The sequence below is a fragment of the Elephas maximus genome, chromosome 1 (assembly GCF_024166365.1).
Source record: "Elephas maximus indicus isolate mEleMax1 chromosome 1, mEleMax1 primary haplotype, whole genome shotgun sequence".
Taxonomy (NCBI): Eukaryota; Metazoa; Chordata; class Mammalia; order Proboscidea; family Elephantidae; genus Elephas; species Elephas maximus.
Genome location: NC_064819.1, coordinates 145,950,886 through 145,971,739, shown reverse-complemented (window position 1 = coordinate 145,971,739; position 20,854 = coordinate 145,950,886). Strand labels below are relative to the sequence as shown.

At 39.3% G+C, this 20,854-nt stretch overlaps 1 pseudogene; it reads left to right on the top strand.

The window, feature by feature from the left end:
• Window positions 1-16,624: 16,624 nt before the first annotated feature.
• Window positions 16,625-20,402, top strand: LOC126070057 (general transcription factor 3C polypeptide 6-like; annotated as a pseudogene).
• Window positions 20,403-20,854: the final 452 nt, after the last annotated feature.

Sequence of the window (20,854 nt, the reverse complement as noted above, 5' to 3'; positions counted from 1 at the left end):
TGGATAGGCCATGATTCCCAGTATTATGTTGTTGTCCTCCATTTTGTGATTTGATGTGATTATCCTATGTGTTGTAAATTCTAACCTCTATGATGTTAATGAGTTAGGAATACAGGCAGTTATATTAATGAGGCAGGACTCAATCTACAGGATTAGGTTGTATTTTGAGTCAATCTCTTTAGAGATATAAAAGAGGAAATCAAGCAGAGAGGGAGAGGGACCTCATTACCACCAAGAAAGTAGAGCCAGGAGTGGAACGTGTCCTTTGGATTTGGGGTCCCTGTGCTGAGAAACTCCTAGACCCAGGGGAATATTGATGACAAGGACCTTCCCCTGGAACTGGCAGAGAGAAAAAGACTTCCCCTGGAACTGACACCCTGAATTTGGACTTCTAGCCTCCTAGACTGTGAAAGAATAGTTATGTTTGTTAAAGCTATCCATTTATGGTATTTCTGTTGTAGCAGCACTAGATAACCAAGACACACGCTGTTAGTAAAGTTCAAAATGAATAAACAACTCTCCTCCTACACATACGGAAAAGAAACAAAAATTAAAAATAAGAAAGTAATAACTAAATTAGAAACTACCGTCTAATTATTATTGTTTCCCAGGATTAGCTTGAACTTTCGAAGTCTTATCTCTAACTTGTAGTTGAGGCTGGCTTTGCTTTGACTGCGAGATGCTTCCAGGATCAGGTCTCATCCTGACACCTACTTACGAACTGCTCAGTTTCCAAAGCATTTCCACCTGTCTGAGCAGGGTGCTCTTCCTCTACTTGAACTCAGAGGCTGATCAAATATGCATGTGTCAGACATCGACTGCTTCCCAACTGGGACAGAGGTAGATTCTTACCAAGTTTACTTCAGAGGGCTCCAGTTCCTCAGGACCTCTTATTGCTCTTCTGTGATGATTTTCTTCTGTCATTATTCTTTTACCCTGTCATGATCTTGTGCATAAAGTAATATTCAGGAAAGAAAATTGAAAACTTAAACATTGTTGGGCAAGTCTAAAATATTTTGAATAAACAATCCAAAAAAAACCAAACTCAAGGTCATTGGATCGATTCTGATTTGTAGTTTTTTTTAATAGGACAGATTAGATCTGCCCCATAGAGTTTCCAAGGAGCGGCTGGTGGATTTGAACTGCCGACCTTTTGGTTAGCACTGGAGCTCTGAACCACTGTGTCGCTAGGGCTCCAAATAAATAATAGGAGGTAGTTACATGGATGACTGTCAGATCTCATATGATGTCTGTTGAGATAGCATTCATCTGGTGAGTCTCATGGCCAAATTCCTAATTTCCCAATACAACCAATCATCTGGAAATTTTTCCTTAAATAAATTAGATCTTCTGCTTATAGTTCCCTGACACTTATGAAACGGTTTCTGTGGTCTTAATCTTTTCTTTATTATGATACTTATAACTATAAAAATGACCATAATTTTTCAGGACGACAGATTTTAGGATACTATGCTTTTACTGTGTTAATTAGAATGAGAGTAACTGAATGAGGCAGACCTGCAGTTTCAGTTTAAAAGGACTCAAAACCTCTGTTCTTAATTTCAGCTAAACTACTACAGAATTTTGGAAATGTGAGAGTGATCTCGTGATCACTATGGTTTCAGTATTCCTCCAAAATATTTAGTCAAAGTATCCTATTTTATTGATAGCATTAGCAGTGATTTCATAATTACAAGTTAGAATTGACATGAAGTGAAGTTTCAGTAGTTGTTGGTATTGTTTTTGATTAAAGATTTTTAAATTAAATACCAGTTTAATGTCTGATGTTCTTTGAAAGGGCCAATCTTCCACAGCAGGAGTTTTAATGGAAGAATGCCAAGCAGTGCTCACTTTATGTCTCACTTCCAATCCTTTTTAATGGTGCCAAGTTTATTATGGCTTAGAATTGAACAGATTCAAGCAGCCCATTTCTAAAACGTAATCATTTAATTTTCATATAATTTTATTAAGGCAGCTTAATTATTTGATAGCAATGTAACCAGAAGATGATAGGATACGAGGTTGTGATGAATACACTATCTTGCAACCTTTAGTATGAGAAAAAATCTTAATTGAATCACATACAGAGATTCAATTAACGTAATACGTAATTGATATTGGCATCTGTTTTAGTTATCTAGTGCTGCCGTAACAGAAGTACAAGTGGATGGCTGTAACAAAGAGAAATTTATAATTTATTCTCTCACAACTTAGGAGGCTAAAAGTTCAAATTCAGGATGTCAGCTCTAGGGGAAGGCTTTCTCTGTTGGCTCTGGGAAAGGTCCTTGCCATCAATCTTTCCCTGGTCTAAGAGCTTCTCAACGCAGGGACCCCAGGTCCAAAGGACATGCTCTGCTCCCGGCTTTAATTTTTTGGTGGTAAGAGGTCCTGCTTTCTCTGCTCACTTCTCTCACATTTTATTTTGCAAGATAAAATGTGATGCAGGCCACACCCTGGGGAAATTCCCCATACATTGGATCCTGGCTGTGACCTGAGTAAGGGTGTTGCATCCCACCCTAATCCTCTTTAACATAACCTAATTTTTAATCTTGCCTCATTAACCACAGGCATATGTTAGGATTTACAACACATAGGAAAGCTACATCAGATCACAAAATGGAGAACAAATACACAATACTGGGAATCATGGCCTACCCAAATTGACACATATTTTGAAGGGACACAATTCAATCCATGACAGCATCTCTTTTTCTCCTATCCAGGTGGGTATAGTAAGAAAAGCCTTCCTTCTGTATTATTCTGGTTCCTGTTTGGTTCTTGAGCTTTCTACTTTCTAGTAACTTGTAATACACTATTTTGTGCTGATCTTAAAAGTACAGTAAGAAGACCCAACAGGAAAACAGGACAGTAGCCAAACATGAGAGGACTCTCAGAATCTGTCTGCTCAACTCTGACCTCCACTCTTGTCAATGGTGTGCAGATAGAGTGGGCATAGATGCTGGGGATGGGCACCATGCCCTCACCCCACCTGGAAAAAAAAAAAAAAAACATGTCTATGATGCCCAAAAATTATTTCTAGGTTATCTGGATGTCTTATTAAAATTTCATGGAAGTTTTATTAATACAATTAAAAGTCAAAAGGACATTCCATTTTATGCGACATCTTAGAGGTAAGGTACCAATGATTGCGTGTACAGGCAACCCCCAGGTTATGAACAAGATCTATTCCTAAGTGTGTCTTTGAGAACGTATAGGTAAGTTGGAACAGGTGCATGCAGTTCTTATTTAGCTTTACTTTAGTGCAAGAGAAGCTCTGGTGGCGTAGTGGTTAAGAACTCGGCTGCTAACCAAAAGGTCAACAGTTTGAATCCACCAGCCACTCCTTGGAAACCCTATGGGGAAGCTCTACCCTGTCCTAGAAGGTGGCTACGAGTTGAGATTGATGGCAATGGGTTTTGGTTTGGTTTAGTGTAAGAAAAGGCTTGAAGCCTTTTCAATGATTTAAAAACTGCACATGCAGCAAGTGAAGATGACTGTGATGAAGGATTTTTTGCAAGTAGGGGTTGGTTCAAACATTTCAAAGTGAGTGCAAATTTACATAACATTAAAGGGCAAGTAGGAGTTGTCTATAAATCAGATGTTTGTAACCTGGGGACTTATTGTACTACCGTTCTTATCTTCAGAAGGACTGATTACCTTTTTATGCTTCAGATACTAAAGAGAAGGTAACTGGTAGGGATGGACTAGTCTAGGTCCATAGAGGCAATATAGCTGTATATTCTTAAAAAAAAAAAAAAAGGGAGGGGGGGACAGGGTGGTTCTTGTGTTAGGGAAAGGCGTTAAAAAAAAAGTTGTATCCACAGGAACTGGGAGGACAGGTTTTATGGGTTCTACAAGGAAAGAGATCTTAGCCCACTTGGACAACATGCCTCTGAGAAGACAGGCCTCAGTGAAAGAGGCAGGGGAGTGTACTAGAGCTGTGACCTATGTGAGTCTATTTAAAGTGTCTGTGCTGAACATATGTAGAGGGGAGGGCGTGAAATGACAACTGACCCACGCTGCGAGAGAGGATCTATGTAAAACTTGGGTAGAGGCTGAACCAGAAGATTCTGTGACCTCATGTAGCATTGATGGAAGAAGGGGAGAGGACTAGCACTGACACGTGATTTCATGGAATTATGGCAGCAGCCACAATCTTAGCCTGAGAAATCAGAGATATTCTCCAATTAGGATGTGGAGACCCTTACAATACGGAAAGGAGGCTCTGAAATGACATACATAAAACTCCATATCCTGTGGAATTTTATAAACAAATACTTACACACACACATTTTTTTTTCTTCCAAGTAAAGTTTTCATTTTCATACAGAAACTGAGGACAAAAGAACAGTCTCCAGATTCAAAAACTTCTCTTTCAATGATCTTTGGTTTCAGTGTTTGGTAGGAAAGATTCTGGGAATGCTAGAAACTTTAGAAGGAAATTTCTTAATCTCACTCCTCACTTTCAGTTTCAAATTCACTATATACAATGAAGCGAAGCCAACATGGTGCCCTGCACAGACACATCATGCCATCCCTGTGCAGCAAAGACCTGAAAAAAAGTAAAAGAGATTCAGATGTCAGTCCTGGAACCCTAAGCATCAAATGAAGGGATAAAGAACTAGATCAAGCAACAAATGGAAGAAGAAACTGAAGGAAGGCAGAGAATGAGGGGAGATACAGAGTGGAGGTCCCCTGCTGACTAACGCAGCGTAGCATCTCCATTTTGGAACACAGCCAGTAATGACCCTGGACAGGGAGTACAGGAAGGCAAATTCATGGAGCTCCGAACAGAAGACAGTGCACCCAGTAACCAGAGAAACACATTTTCCCGTCCCTCACCCTTCTGCTTCATATGCCATCCCCACTCCTTCCCAATGGGCTATGCTCTGCTGCCCAGCTAGAGAGCTACCATCCTACCATCACCCTGACTCTGCCCTGCTCCTACCTACTGGCTCCTGCCACACCATTTTTCCCCTTTCTTTATTTTCTTTCTCCCTTTCACCTACCCCTGAATGCCACCCCCATCCCTTCCCAAATGGCCATGCCATGCCACTCGGCTAGGCAGCTACTAGTCCACTGTCACTCCTGGTCTGCCCTGCCCCCACCTGCCAGTTCTTGCTGTGCCATTTTTTTCTCCTTCTGTTTCTTTCCCCCTCCCACCTAGCCTTGTACCCCACCTCTGCCCCTTCCCACTGGACCACATCATGCTGCCTTGCCTAGAGAGCTACCAGCCCACCACCATCCCAGGTCCATCCCACCTCACCCGCCAGCTCCCACCACACCATTTTTTTTCCTTTCTTCCTTTTCTCTCTCCCTCCCACCTAGCCTTGTATGCCACCTCTACCCCTTCCCACTGGACCTTGCCACACTGCTGCAGGTAGAGAGCTACTGGCCCAATATCACCCCAGGTTGGCCCTGCCCCCACATGCCAGCTCCTGCCACACCTTTTTTTTCCCATTTCCTCCTTTTCTTTGTCCCTCCTACCTAACCCTGTATGTCACCTCTATCCTTTCCCACCAGACCAAGTTGTACCACCGGGGGTAGAGAGCCACCAGCCTGCTGCTACCCCGGGTCTCACCACCTCCCCTCTACCCCTATCAACCAGCCTCCACCATGCCATTTTTTCCCTTTCTTCCTTTTCTTTCTCCCTCCCACCTAGCTTCATACACAAGCTCTATCTCTTCCCACCAGGCGGCACTGCACCACTGTGGAAATAAAGCCACCAGCCTACCACCAGCCCAGGTCAGCCCCACCCCCACACACGAGCTCCCCCCATGCCATTTTTCACCTTTTTTCCTTTTCTTTCTCTGTCCCACTTAGCCCCATATGCCACCTCCCCCCTCTTTCCCGCTGGTTCCAAGTCTGCCCCACCCCCACCTGCCCGCTAACTTTTTTTCTTTCTCTCTCTTTTTTTTCTTTCTTTCTCCCACCTAGCCCCACATGCCACTCTCCCATTCACTGTGCTGCCATGGCTAGGGCATCCTTCTCTCAAGTCCACTACTGCAGTGGGCCTGAACTGTCCCTCCTCTCCAGCCACTCAACCAACTGTTCGGTGGAGTGAAGTGGGCCCATACCACTCCCCATCCAACACCCCCACATATCTGGAAAGAGGCTGTGAATGCTCCTACATTGCTGGAACAACATCAGGAGGCAGACGGCACCCACCCACTCTACTCTCAGCCACCTTGCCAAACCAGTGTACAGTAAAGTGGGCTTGCCTTGCCTGCTGCTGGCCTGTCCACCCAGAAACATGGTGAGAGCTATAGTGCCCGCAGGCGAGCTAGCGGCAAAGCATGCCCGGCTTGCCCACCCTTACATATGGAAACAAAACAAAGAAGCAGAACAGAATGGACAAATGCACAATCAATTAATACAGAAAATAATACCTTAATGTCTTGGAGACAGCAGATATATGAAAACATAAAAAAGCAGGACATGATGACTCCACCAAGTGACCAAAATAAAGAATCAGATAACCTTCCAGTAGAAGAAAAGGCAGTGGGAATTACCTGATATGGAATTCAAAAGATCAATATTTAGGGCTATCCAAGAGATTAGGAAATAGATCAAGGAAAACACAGACAAAACCAAGGAGAACATAGCCAAAATCAAGGAAAACACAGACAAAGCAATAGAAGAACTCAGGAAAATAATACAAGAACAAAACATCAAAATAAATAAACAATCAGAAACCATACAAAAGCAGCAACTGGAATCTAAAAGGTAGAAAACAAAATTTCAGAAGTGGACAACTCAATAAAAGGTTTTAGAAGCAAATTTGAAACAATTGAAGGCAAATCCTGGGACATCATATTGTTTGAGGGAAAGTCAGAGAAAAGAATGAAGAAAAAAGAAGAAAGCCTAAGAATTAGGTGAGTCACAATCAAGAGCAAAAATTTATGCATGATCAAAGTCCCATAACAGGGGAAGAAAATGGAAAACTCAGAGAGGCTTATTGAAGGCTTGCTGGCAGAAAACTTCCCAAATGTCATGAAAGAGGAAAAAATGACCATCTAAGAAGTTCAATGAACCCTGTATAGGATAGATCCCAAAAGAAAGTCACAAGACATCATAATCACACTTGCCAAAACCAAAGACAAAGAAAGAATTCTGAGAGCCACTCAAGAAAAACAAAAAGTCACTTACAAAGGTGAAACAATAAGACTAAGCTCTGAACACTCAGAGGAAAATATGCAGGCAAGAAAACAATGGAATGACATATAGAAAAACTTGAAAGAAAAAAAAAACCTGCCAACCAAGAATAATATATCCTGTAAAACTCTGTCTCAAATACTATGGTGAAACTGGGACATTTCCAGATAAACAGGAATTAAAGGAATTCGAAAAATCAAACCAAACTTACAAGAAATATTAAAGGAAGTCCCTGGGTTAGAGAACAAACATCAGACAACAACTAGAGTCTAGAACACAGAAAAACATCAGCCAGATACCACCTAGGTAAAGAACTCTCAATAATAAAACAAAGCTAAAAGACTTAAAAGAGGAAAACAGAGACGTCAATTTGTAAATGATGATAACATCAAAACATTGAAAGAGGGAATAAGTGGTGTAGGTACAGAACTTTCAAATAGAGAGGAAGTCAAGGTGATATCAACTAATAAAAGAATGGTTCAAAATTAGGACAAGAAGGACAAATTTCCAGGTAACCACAAAGAAAGCTAACAAATTTACTCATCAGAATAAAAAAGAAGAAAAATATAAAGTCTCATTAAACACAAAATCTATAATAATGAAATAAAAGAAAAGAAAATCCACTAATAAAAGAAAATAAAATCCACTAACAAAAGAAACTCAGCACAGGAAAGTAAAAGGAAAAAGAAAACATCAACACCACCCACCCACACACAAAAAGCACAATATGACAACAATAAACTTATACCTATTGATAATCACACAGAAAGTAAATAGCTTAAATGCACCTGTAAAGAGACAGAGAGTGGCAGAATGGATAAAAAAAAAAGCATGATCCATCAATATACTGTTTACAATAGACACACACCTTAGACACAAAGACATAAATATAATAAAAATCAAAGAATGGGGGAAAAAAAGTATATTGAGGAAACAGTAGCCAAAAAAGGGCAGAAGTGGCAATATTAATCTCAGATAAAACAGGATTTAAGGCAAAATCAATCATAAAAGACAAGGAAGGCCATTAAATAATGATTAAACGGACAATCCACCAAGAAGACATAACCTTAATAAATATCTATACACTCAACAACACGGCTTCAAAATACATAAAGCAAATTCTGTCTATTTCTCCCTGAAAAGAGAAATAGTTCCACTTTAATAGGAGGACACGTCAACACACCATTCTCGGTAAAAGATAGAACATCTAGAAAGAAACTCAAAAAAGTTACAGAACATCTACAGGTCAAAATCAATCAACTTGACCTCACAGGCAGATATAGAACACTCTACCCAACAGCAGCAAAGTAGACATTCTTTTCCAACACACATGGAACATTCTCCAGAATAAACCACATTTTAGGCCACAAAGCAGCTCTCAACAAAATCCAAAACACTGAAAAAATACAAAGCATGTTCTCTGATCACAACACCACGAAAGTAGAAATTAGTAACAGGAGGGTCAAGGAGAAAAGCGTTATCTCTGATCACAGTGCCATAAAAGAAAAAATCAATAAAGGAATAACAAGGAAAAAGAATCAAACACATGGAAAGTGAATAACACCTTGCTTGAAAACAAATGGGTAATAGAATAAAACAAAGATGGAGTAAAAAAAAAAAAGGTCCTAGAATCAAATGAGAATGAAAATGCATTATACCAGACATTTGGGATGCAGCAAAGGCAGTGCTCAGAGGTCAATTCATAGCAAAAAAATGCACACATCAAAAAAGAAGAGCAGACCAAAATAAAAACATTAGCTCTACATTTCAAACAAATAGAGAACACCAAAAGAAGCCCACAGCCACCGGAAGAAAGGAAACGATAAACATTGGAGCAGAAATAAATAGAGAACAGAAAAACAATGGAAAGAATCAACAAGACCAAAAGTTGTTTCCTGGAAAAGGTCAACAAAACTGACAAACTATTGCCAAACTGACAAAAGAAAAACAGGAGAGGAAGCATATAACCTAAATAAGAAATGAGATGAGGAACATTACAAGAGACCCAACTGAAATAAAAGGAATCATAACAGAATACTATGAAAAACTGTACTCCAACAAATTTGAGAACCTAGAGAAAATGGACACATTTCTAGAAATACACTACCTACCTAAGCTAACACAAACTGAGACAGGAAATCTGAACAGACTCATAACAAGAGATCGAAGACATAATTTTAAAAAAACTCCCAATAACAACAACAAAATAAAACCCTGGCCAGGTGGCTTCACTGGAGAATGCTTCCAAACATTTAGAGAAGAGCTCACACCTGTACTACTCAAATTATTTCAGAGCATAGAAAAGGAAGGAATACTCCTGAATTCATCATATGAAGCCAGCATAACCCTGATACCAAAGACACCACAAAAAAATAAAATTACAGACCAATGTCTCTCATGAATACAGATGCAAAAATTCTCAACAAAATGTTAACTAATAGAATTCAGTATCATACCAAAAAATAATACACCACGACCAAGTGAGATTTATACCAGGTATGCAAGGATGGTTCAGCATTAGAAAATCAATCAACATAATCTACTATATAAATAGAACAAAAGAAAAGAGTCACATGATCATCTCAATCAATGCAGAAAAGGCATTTCATACAATCCTGATAAAAACTCTCAATAAAATAGAAATGGAAGGGAAATTCCTCAACAGAAAAAGACAGCATCTACACAAAACCAACAGCCAACATCATTCTCAATGGAGAGAGGCTGAAAGCAGTCCCACTGAGAACGGGAAAAAGACAGGAATGTTCTTAATCACCACTCCTATTTAACATTGTGCTAGAAGTCTAGCTAGAGCAATAAGGCAAGAAAAAAGAAATAAAGGGCATCCAAACTGGAAAGGAAGAAGTAAAACTGTCCCTATTTGCAGATGATGTGATACTATACATGTTGTTGTTGCTAAGTGGTGTTCGAGTCTGTTCCAATTCATAGAGGCTCTATGTGCAACAGAACAAAATACTGCCTGGTCCTGTGCCATCCTCACAATTATTATGCTTGAGTCCATTGTTGCAGCCACTGTATCAATTCATCTCCTTCAGAGTCTTCCTCTCTTTGCTGACCATCTATTTTACCAAGCATGATGTCCTTCACCAGGGACTGGTCCCTTCTGATAACATGTCCAAAGTATGTGAGGTGAAATCTCCCCATCCTTGCTTGTAAGGAGTATTCTGATTATACTTCTTCCAGGACAGATTTGTTCGTTCTTCAGGCAGTCCACGGTATATTCAGGATTCTTCACCAGCATGATAAACCAAAGGCATTGATTCTTCTTTGGTCTTCCTTATTTATTGTCCAGCTTTCGCATGCATGTGAGATGACTGAAAATACCGAGGCTTGGTTCAGGTGCATCTTAGTTCTTAAAGTGACATCTTTGCTTTTTAACACTTTAGTTCTTTTGCAGCAGATTTCCCCAATGCAATGCATCGTTGGATTTCTCTGCTGCTGCTTCCATGAGCATTGATTGTAGATCCAAGTAAAATGAAATTCTTGACAACTTCAATCTTTTCTCCATTTATCAAAATGTTGCTTGTAGGTTCGGTTGTGAGGATTTTTGTTTTCTTTACGATGAGGTGTAGTCCATACTCAAGGCTGTGGTCTTTGATCTTCATCAATAAGTGCTTCAAGTCCTCTTCACTTTCAGCAAGCAAGCTTGTGTCATCTGCATAATGCAATTTGTTAATGAGTCTTCCTTCAATCCTGATGCCATGTTCTTTTTCATGTAGTCCAGCTTCTCAGATCATTTGCTCAGCATACAGACTGAATAAGTATGGTGAAAAGATGCAAATCTGAAACACAACCTTCCTGACTTTAAACAAAGCAGTATCCCCTTGTTCTGTTCAAACGACTGCCTCTTGATCTATGTACATATTCCTCATGTGCATGATTAAGTGTACTGGGATTCCCATTCTTCACAATGTTATCCATAATTTGTTATGATTCAATAAAACACAGGTAAACATCTTTCTGGTATTCTCTGCTCTCAGCCTGGATCCATCTGACATCAGCAATGATATCTCTTGTTCCATGTCCTCTTCTGAATCCACCTGGAATTTCTGTTGATATACTGCTGCAGTCACATTTGAATGATCTTCAGCAAAATTTTACTTGTGTGTGATATTAATGATAATTTCCTCATTCTGTTGGACCACCTTTCTTTGGAATGGGCACAAACATGAATCTCTTCCAGTCTGTTGGCCAGGTAGCTGTCTTCCAAATTTCTTGGCATAGATGAATGAGCACCTCCAGCACTTCAGCTGTTTGTTGAAATGTCTCAATTAATAGTCCGTCAATTTCTGGAGCCTTGTTTCTCGCCAATGCTTTCAGTGCAGCTTGGATTTCTTACATCAGTACCATTGATTCTTGACCATATGCTTCGTCCTGAAATGGGTGAGCACTGACCAATTCTCTTTGGTACTGTACCTGGAGAACCTCAAAAGAGTATATAAGAAAACAACTGGAACTAAGAAAGATTAGCAAAGTTGGAAAATATGAGATAAACATACAAATATCAGTTGAATTCCTATATATCAACAAAGAAAACTTTGAAAAGGAAACCAGGAAAATAATACTATTTTTGATAGCCTTAAAAAGATAAAATACTTGGGAATAAATCTAACCACAAAAGTAAAAGATCTATATAACGAAAACTACAAAACACTACTGCAAAAAACCAGAAGAAACCTACATAAATGGAAGAACATACATGCTCATAGATAGGAAGACTCAACACTGTGAAAATGTCACTTCTCTCCAAAATGATCTACAGATACAATGCAATCCAGATCCAAAAATCAGTAGCATTCTTTAATGAGATGGAAATACTAATCACCAATCCATACTGAAGGCTGTGGTCTTTGATCTTCATCAATACATGCTTCAAGTCCTCTTCACTTTCAGCAAGCAAGATTGTGTCATCTGCATAATGCAGGTTGTTCATGAGTCTTCCTCCAATCCTGATGCCCCGTTCTTCTTCATATAGCCCAGCTTCTTGGATCATTTGCTCAGCATACAGACTGAATAAGTACAGTGAAAAGATGCAAAGTAAGAGTCCTCATGAGACCTGATCTCAGAACCTATTATATAGTTATGGTAGTCAAAACAGCCTGGTACTGTTTCAATGACAGACACATAGACCAATGGCACACAATCGAGAAACCAGATGTAAATCCATCCACCTATGGTGAGTGATTTTTGACAAAGGACCAAAGTCCATTAAAAGGAGAAAAGACAATCTTTTTAACAAATGGTGCTAGCAAAATTAGATGTCCATCTGTAAAAATATGAAACAGAACCCATATCTCACACCAAACATAAAAACTAACTCAAAATGGATTGAAGATGTAAATGTAAAACCTAAGATGATAAAGACCATGGAAGGAAAAACAGGGACAATGCTAGGGGCCCTAATACATGGTGTGAATTTAATACAAACCATAACTAATAATGCACAAACCAAAAAGATAAACTAGATAACTTGGACTTCCTAAAAATTAAAACATTTATGCTCATGAAAAGGCTCCATCAAAAGAGTAAAAAGAGAATCTACAGACTGGGGAAAAAATTTGGCTATGACATACCCAACAAGGATCTAAACTCTAAAATCTATAGACTACTTCAACACCTCAATAACAAAAAGACAAATCAGCCAAATAAAAATATGCACGAAGGATATGAACAGACTCTTCACCAAAGAAGACATTCGGGTGGCTTACAGACACGTGAGTAGATGCTCGGGATCATTAGCCATTAAAAATAAAACCAAACCCACTGCCATTGAGTTGATTCCGACTCATAGTGACCGTATAGGGCAGAATAGAACTGTCCCATGGGGTTTCCAAGGAGCACCTGGGGGATTCAAACTGCTGACCTTTTGATTAGCAGCCATAGCTATTAGCCGCTATGCCACCAGGGTTTCCCATTAGGCATTAGAGAAATGCAAATCAAAACTACAATGAGATACCATCTTGCCCTGACATAGCTGGCATAAATTAAAAAAACACACAAAATAACAAATGATGGAGAGGTTTGCGGGGAGATTGGAACTCTTATGCACTGCTGGTGGGAATGTGAAATGGTACAACCTCTGTGGAAAATGATACGGCACCTCCTTGAAAAGCTAGAAATAGAAGTATCGTACGATTCAGCAATCCAACTCCTAGGAGCATATCCTAGAGAAATGAGTCATCACACGAATAGACACGCATACCCATGTTCATTGCAGCATTATTCACAACAGCAAAAAGGTGGAAACAATCTGAGTGCCCATCGACAGATGAATGGATAAACAAATTATGGTACATAAACACAATGGAATATTATGCAAACGTAAAGAACAATGATGAATCTGGGAAACATCTCACAACATGGATGAATCTGGAGCGCATTATGCTGAATGAAATAAGTCAACCACAAAAGGACAAATATTGTGTAAGATCACTATTATAAAAACTCAAGAAAAGGTTTACACTCAGAAAAAAAATAATCTTAGAGGGTTATGAGGGAGGGGAGAGTTGGGGAGAAGAAATCACTAACTAGATATTAGATAAGTGTTAACTTTGGTGAAGGGAAAGACAACACACAATACAGGAGAGGGAAACACAACTTGACCAAGGCAAAGTCATACTAGACACATCCAAACACCTTGAGGAACTGAGTTACTGGGGCTGAGGCCTGGGGACCATGGTCTTGGGTAACACCTAGGTCAACTGGCATAACATAGCTCATAAAGAAAATGTGCTACATACTACTTTGGTGAGTAGCGTCTGGGGTCTTAAAAGCTTACACACGGCTATCTAAAATATATCTATTGGTCCCATCATGTTTAGAGCAAAGGAAAATAAAGGAAACCAAAGACACAAGGAAATTATCAGTCTAAAGGACTAATGGACCACATGAACCATAAACTCACCAGCCTAAGTTCAGAAAACTAGATGGTGTCTGGCTACCACCACCAACCGCTCTGACAGGGATCACAATAGAGTGTTCCATACAGAGCAGGGGAAAAACATAGAACAAAATTCAAATTCACAAAAAAAGATCAGACTTACTTGTCCGACAGAGACTGGGGAAACCCCCAAGACTATGGCCCCTGGACACCCTGCTAAATCAGAACCGAAGCCACTCCTGAGGCCCGCCTTTCAGCCAAAGATTAGACAGGCCTATGGAACAAATGGTAACACATGTTAGGAATGTATTTCTTGGCTCAGTCAAGTATACGAGACCAAATGAGCAACACCTGCCCAAAAGTGAAGGCGAGTAGGCAGGAAGGGACAGGAAACCTGGGTGAATGGACAGGGGGAACCCGTGGTATAAAGGGAAACGGGGAGAGCACCGATACATTGCAGGGATTGCAACCAATGTCACAGAACAAATAAATTTGTATAAATTTCTAAATGAGAAAAAAAAAATAGGGAGAGTAATATGTACCACATAGGATTATTATGAAGAATAAATGAAACTATGTAAAAAAAATCAATATACACACTATTACAGCTTTAAAAAAAAAAAAACCAATTGCCGTCGAGTCAATTTCAACTCATAGTGACCCTATTACAGCTTTAGGTGCAAATTAAAATGCTCAAAAAGAGAGAAAACTGGCAAAAATATATATCAATAAGAAGTTACTGGAGAACTATACGCAGGTGGAATATTTGTTGGTGTTAAAGAATAGTTTTTAATGGAAGCTACAATTATGAGGAACCCTGGTGCTACAGTGGTTAAGAGCGAGGCGGCTAACCAGAAGGTGGGTAGTTCAAATCCACCAGCTGCTCTTTTGAAACCCAATGGGGCAGTTCTACTCTATGCTACAGGGTCGCTATGAGTCAATTATGACTGTCATACAACTATGACATGAACAGATGTCAACGATCTTGTTTAGCTTACTGATTAATGAGGGAACCAGTAAGATATTACAACTGGTTCAAAGGAAAATTCTAAGTACCATATAGATAACAGCCTGTTAGGAAATTAAGGAGTTTCTGGGGGGCGAAAATGTTTACTCACAGAAAGGGCTTGAATCCACCCAGAGACCACCTAAAGGCCTGGTGATTTACCTCTGAAAGGTTACAGTCGTTGAAAACGCTATGGAGCATAATTCTACTCTGAAACACATAGGGTTGCCATCAGTTGAAATCAATTCAATGGCAACAATTTTTTTTTTTTTTTTTTTTTTTTTTAGTTTTAAGAAAATTAACTTACAAATAGATGCAAAACTTGCTTATTGGGGGGGCAGGGAAATAAATTGTATTTCCAGCTGATGAAATTAATTTGCATGTCTATGTAACAAGAGTCATCTGCATTGCTGTCAGTTATCTATAATTTACAGAGCTGCAAAATAGCTGAAATACAATAAAAGCTCAGTGATCCCACAGAATTAGCTAACCTGCCTAGTTTCCCATTCAAGTTACCCAGCAATCTTTTGGGTTCATTTCAGTCTTTCACAATTTTCCCAACATTGGAAATCATGGAAATAATAGATTGCTTTCAAATGCTCCACAAAATCCTAGTTATTCCTCAATTCTTTCATAAATAACTCCATTTAGAAGTTTTTTCCTCATCCTCTCAACTGATTGGTGATCTCTTCCTTTTGTAGCTCCACAATTCCATTGTCTCTCTTTTATGGGCGGCATTTCAGCATACCTTGAATAACAGTTCTTTATCATATGTAACGTGTATATGTAATATGCTCAAAAGATATGTTTAATAGAATTTAATGTAATTCTTATGTCCATTCAGCTAGTCTTGATTAGTTTTGCTTATAGAGATGTCAGCTTCCTACAAAGATCTGTAAGGAATCGTCTTTGTAAGGAATCACCTTCCACGGAATTAATTTAAATTGAAGAACTCTGGCAATGCTTGCTTTAGATCCAGTCTACTCCCAAATCTCTTTTAAACTACTATGACTACCTGAAAACATTTCCACTACTGACTAGTGAATTTAGTGAATGAAGTCATAATCTCTAAAAGAAGGCTATTTCAATGACCATTAAAATGACCATTAGCTGCTATTAACAGGTCAGCAGGGGGCAGTTTATCCCTTTGATAGGCCTCAAGGGAATGGTAAAGAGAACACAGTTTAAAAAAAAAAAAAAATGAAAGGAAAAACGGAAAATGCAGAACTAGAACACTTGGAGTTGGGGCTGTGCTGTGCCTACAATTATTGATGATGAACAGAAGATGAAGATGACCTTTATGGTCATCCTTATGAAGAGACTTTGCTGCTACTTTATCCCCAGTGAAACTGGAGGTTTAGAAAGATATTTCCACGAAGAGTGTGATTAGGAAATACCTGACCAATGAGACCATCGTCAGAGGTGGACATCTCAGGTTGGGCAGAGATTTGCAGGCGAGGAGAGGAGCAACAAACTCCCAGGGAGCTGGTTCTCCCAGGGAAGTGGCTCTGAACAGGCACGACTGGTGCCTGGGAGGCACCTAGGAGTTGAAATGCGGTATCCCAATGCAGCCTGCTGAGATGTGGAGTCAGGAGGATGGAGAAGAGGAGGAAGAGGAGGCAGAGGAAATGGTTATGGTGGAATTGTCAGAAATTATTGATTCAGACTTTAACTCAAAATGTAGACATTTTCAAAAAGCATGACTGGAGTCTCTGTTAAAATTGAAACAGATTATTGAAGGGATAAACCAAAAAACCCGTTGCCATAGAGTTGATTCTGACTCATAGAGATCCTATAGAACGGAGGAGACCTGCCCCATAGTTTCCAAGGAGTGCCTGGTGGATTCGAACTGCTGACCTTTTGGTTAGCAGCCGTAGCAGTTAACCACTACACCACCAGGATTGCCATTGAAGAAATAGAGCTATTCAAATCAGGCAGCACTTGGTGAGGGTTCAACAAGGTGCTCCGCCATTCTGAGGGAGAAGTGAGCTTTTTTTTTTTTTAAATAATTTTTATTGTGCTTTAAGTGAAAGTTTACAAATCAAGTCAGCCTCTCATGTATAAACTAAAGTGAGCTATTTTTACAGAAAAGTGGGGAGAGGAATAGTGACTACAATCAAGGGGGCTTTGGGATTGCACACATTTACGAGACAATAGCAAGTTGAAATTTTACAAGGTTTGCCGATTTATTTGCCAACATAGGACTCTTGGCTACAACTTAGGAGGCTATGTATACATTCTTCTAGGGGCCTGCCCTGCTAGCATACTTCTGAGACCATCCTGACAAACAAACATTTCTTCGTAAACTACGTCCTTGCCCCTGTACTGTTTGCAGAGGATGATTAAAGTTTCAAAAGAAGTTGCAGCTCTAAATCAGAGGTTTTATTCTTGTTGTTGTTGCTAGGTGCCATCAGGTAGGTTCCAACCCATATAGACCCTATATACAACAGAACGAAACATTACCCGGTCCTGCCCCATCCTCACAATTATTGTTATGTTTGAGCCCATTGTTGTAGCCACTGTGTCAATCCATCTCGTTGAGGGTCTTTCTCTTTTTTCTGACTCTCTACTTTACCCAGCATGATGTCCTTCACCAGGGACTGGTCCCTTCTGATAACATGTCCAATGTATGTGAGATGGAATCTCCCCATCTTCAATTCTGAGGAGCATTCTGGCTGTACTTCTTCCAAGACAGATTTGTTTGTTCTTCTGCAAATTCATGGTGTATTCAATATTCTTCGCCAACACCATAATCCAAAAGCATCAATTCTACTTCAGACTTCCTTATTCATTGTCCAGCTTTCACCTGCATATGAGGCGGTTGAAAACACCATGGCTTGGATCAGTCACACCTTAGTTCTCAAAGTGGCATCTTTTGCTTTTCAGCATTTTAAAGAAGTCTTTTGCAGCAGATTTACCCGATGCAATGCATCTTTTGATTTCTTGACTGCTCCTTCCATGGGCGTTGATTGTGAATCCAAGTAAAAGGAAATCCTTGACAACTTCAATCTCTTCTCCATTTATCATGGTGTTGCTTGTTGGTCCAGTAGTAAGGATTTTTGTTTTCTTTATGTTGAGGCATAATCTATAGTGAAGGCTGTGGCCTTTGATCTTCATCAGTAAGTGCTTCAAGCCCTCTTCACTTTCAGCATGCAAGGTTGTGTCATCTGCATAACCCAGGTTGTTTGTAAGTCTCCTTCCAGTGCTGATACCATGTTCTTCTTCATATAGTCCAGCTTCTTGGATTATTTGAGTAGCATACAGATTCAGTAAGGATGGTGAAAAGATAAAACCCTGACACACACCTTTCTTACTTTAAACCACGCAGTATTCTCTTGTTCTGTTAGAATGACTGCCTCTTGATTTATGTGCAGGTTCCTCGTGAGCACAATTAAGCATTCTGGAATTCCCATTCTTCACAATGTTACCCATAATTTTTTATGATTGAATGCCTTGGCATAGTCAATAAAACACAGGTAAACATCTTCCTGTTATTCTCTGCTTTCAGCCAGGATCCATGTGACATCAGCAATGATATCCCTTATTTTTTTTTCTTAGGAGGGCAGAATGGAAGACTTTGAACAAATTTGATCCAACAGTGGAGCTTAGATTTAGAACTAGAACAGTCATCTTTAATCAGTGCAAGCATCTCAGTTTTAGGGTGTCTTCACACAGTCATAATTGACTAACTGATCCTCTGAGTAAATAATTTACTATCTAATTTTTAATATGGTCTCTTAGCTTTTTGCAAACATTTGAAAGACTCTTTCCTGGAAAATTCTTTAAGCAATCATTGTTACAATCTTTGCTGTTACATCTTGCTGAGAAAACAATTCCTTCTTTTTATCTGGTTTAAACTATACCATTTCTCAAGCCCCTCTGAAAACAACAACTGTGAGCTGTTTCTCTCAAAGTTAGTGTTAAGCAGAAGTAAAGCATCCTAGGTTTTTTTTTTTTTTTAAAAAAAGATGGAGTTTGGCCTGCACCTTGAGCAGAAGCCTCTCTCATGCCAAGCACCTAGATTTTTGAGGCTTTTATTTTTTACACAAAATCAACATGAGATTTTAGGAATTGACAATAAAAGGCCCATCCTAAAAATATAGCTATGTCTTTGCTGAGAAGTCTGAAGACACAAGGACCTGCGTTATGTTTGAAGAAAAAGCGCAAAGTGTGGATGTAGAAGACAATAATTAAAACAGTGCTAAACATCTGGGTCTTAAAAGCCTATGAGCAACCACCTAGGATACTCCACTGGTCTCACTCCTTCGGGAGCAGGGATGAATGAAGAAAACTAAAGATACAAGGGAAAGATTAGCCCAAAGGACTAATGGACCACTTCTACCACGGCCTTCACCAGACTGAGTCCAGTACAACTAGGTGGTGCCTGGCTACCATCACTGACTGCTCTGATAGGGATGACGATAGAGGGTCCTGGACAGAGCTGGAGAAAAATGTAGAAAAAAATTCTAACTCAAAGAGAAAGACCAGACTTGCTGGCCTGATTGAGACTGGAGAAACCCTGAGAGTATGGCCCCGGACAACCTTCCAGCTCAGTAATGAAGTCAATCCTGAGGTTCATCTTTCATCCAAAAATTGGATGGGCCCATAAACCAAAACGAGACTGAGGGGGCCCACCAGCCCAGGGGCAAGGACCAGAAGGCAGGAAGGGACAGGAAAGCTGGTAATAGGGAACACAAGGTTGAGAAGGGAGAGTGCTGATATGTTGTGGGGTTGTTAACCAATGTTATAAAACAATATGTGTACTAACTGTTTAATGAGAAAATAGTTTGTTTTGTAAACCTTCACCTAAAGTACAATTTTAAAAAATGATAAAATATAAATGCCATACAATGAAAATGCTTAGCATGACAAAAACTCTCCTGACAGAAAAGACGGAAGGGGAAAAAAATGTTTTCTTTCACAGTAGGATGTTCCATTTCACCATGACATGAGACTTGGAAGGTGGTAGAGTGGCATCATCTATTGTATTATGAAAATTGAGTAGGACAATGATTTCTCCTATAAATCCAAAATAATTTTAACTTTCTACATGAAAATGAAGACATTGTAGCTGTGACACCAAATAAACCTAGAGTTGGAAGAGGAAGAGATTCAAATGAAAGATAACTCAGACTTGAGCTTTGAGCAGCAGAGACAACTGCACTGGAAATAGAGAATTCTGGTCCTCTTATTGATATCTCTTCTTCTGAGATAGAAATTTCTGTTTCCATGGAAACTCAAGATGCAGCCTTAGAAACCACTCCTAGATTATTATTTCTAATAATAGTTGTACTCTTCTTAGAGATTTTATATCAAATAATTGACTCTGTAGCTTTGAATTAGACATCTATTTTCATATTTTTGTTTGCTATATACATTTCTAATTACAGCGCAGCTTAATGTAGCCAAAAAATATTTTAAAGACTTTCTTAAAGATACCTCTTATTTTTGGAGTATGTGGCCCTTGAAATACAATTTAAATCATGATCATTACCTAATGTTTATTTGGGTTGGTATTACACTGAAATTTGTATGTCACTTGGGTGACATAAAACACCATCTTTTAAAACTAGAAATTATTGCATTGAGACCCAGAAACAGTTGGCATCCTTGCATAAAAGACACTTGGTACCAATTATTTATGGACTAAATAGGTCTAGGATTCCAGATTAAATTACCCACAGTTTTGATTCAATTAGCTTTTGATTCAGTGCCTATGTTTTTAATGACAAAGTTATTTCAGGAAAAGTTGAGCACTAGAAAAGTTTTGCCTAGCTAAGATTCCCCTGAAGGGA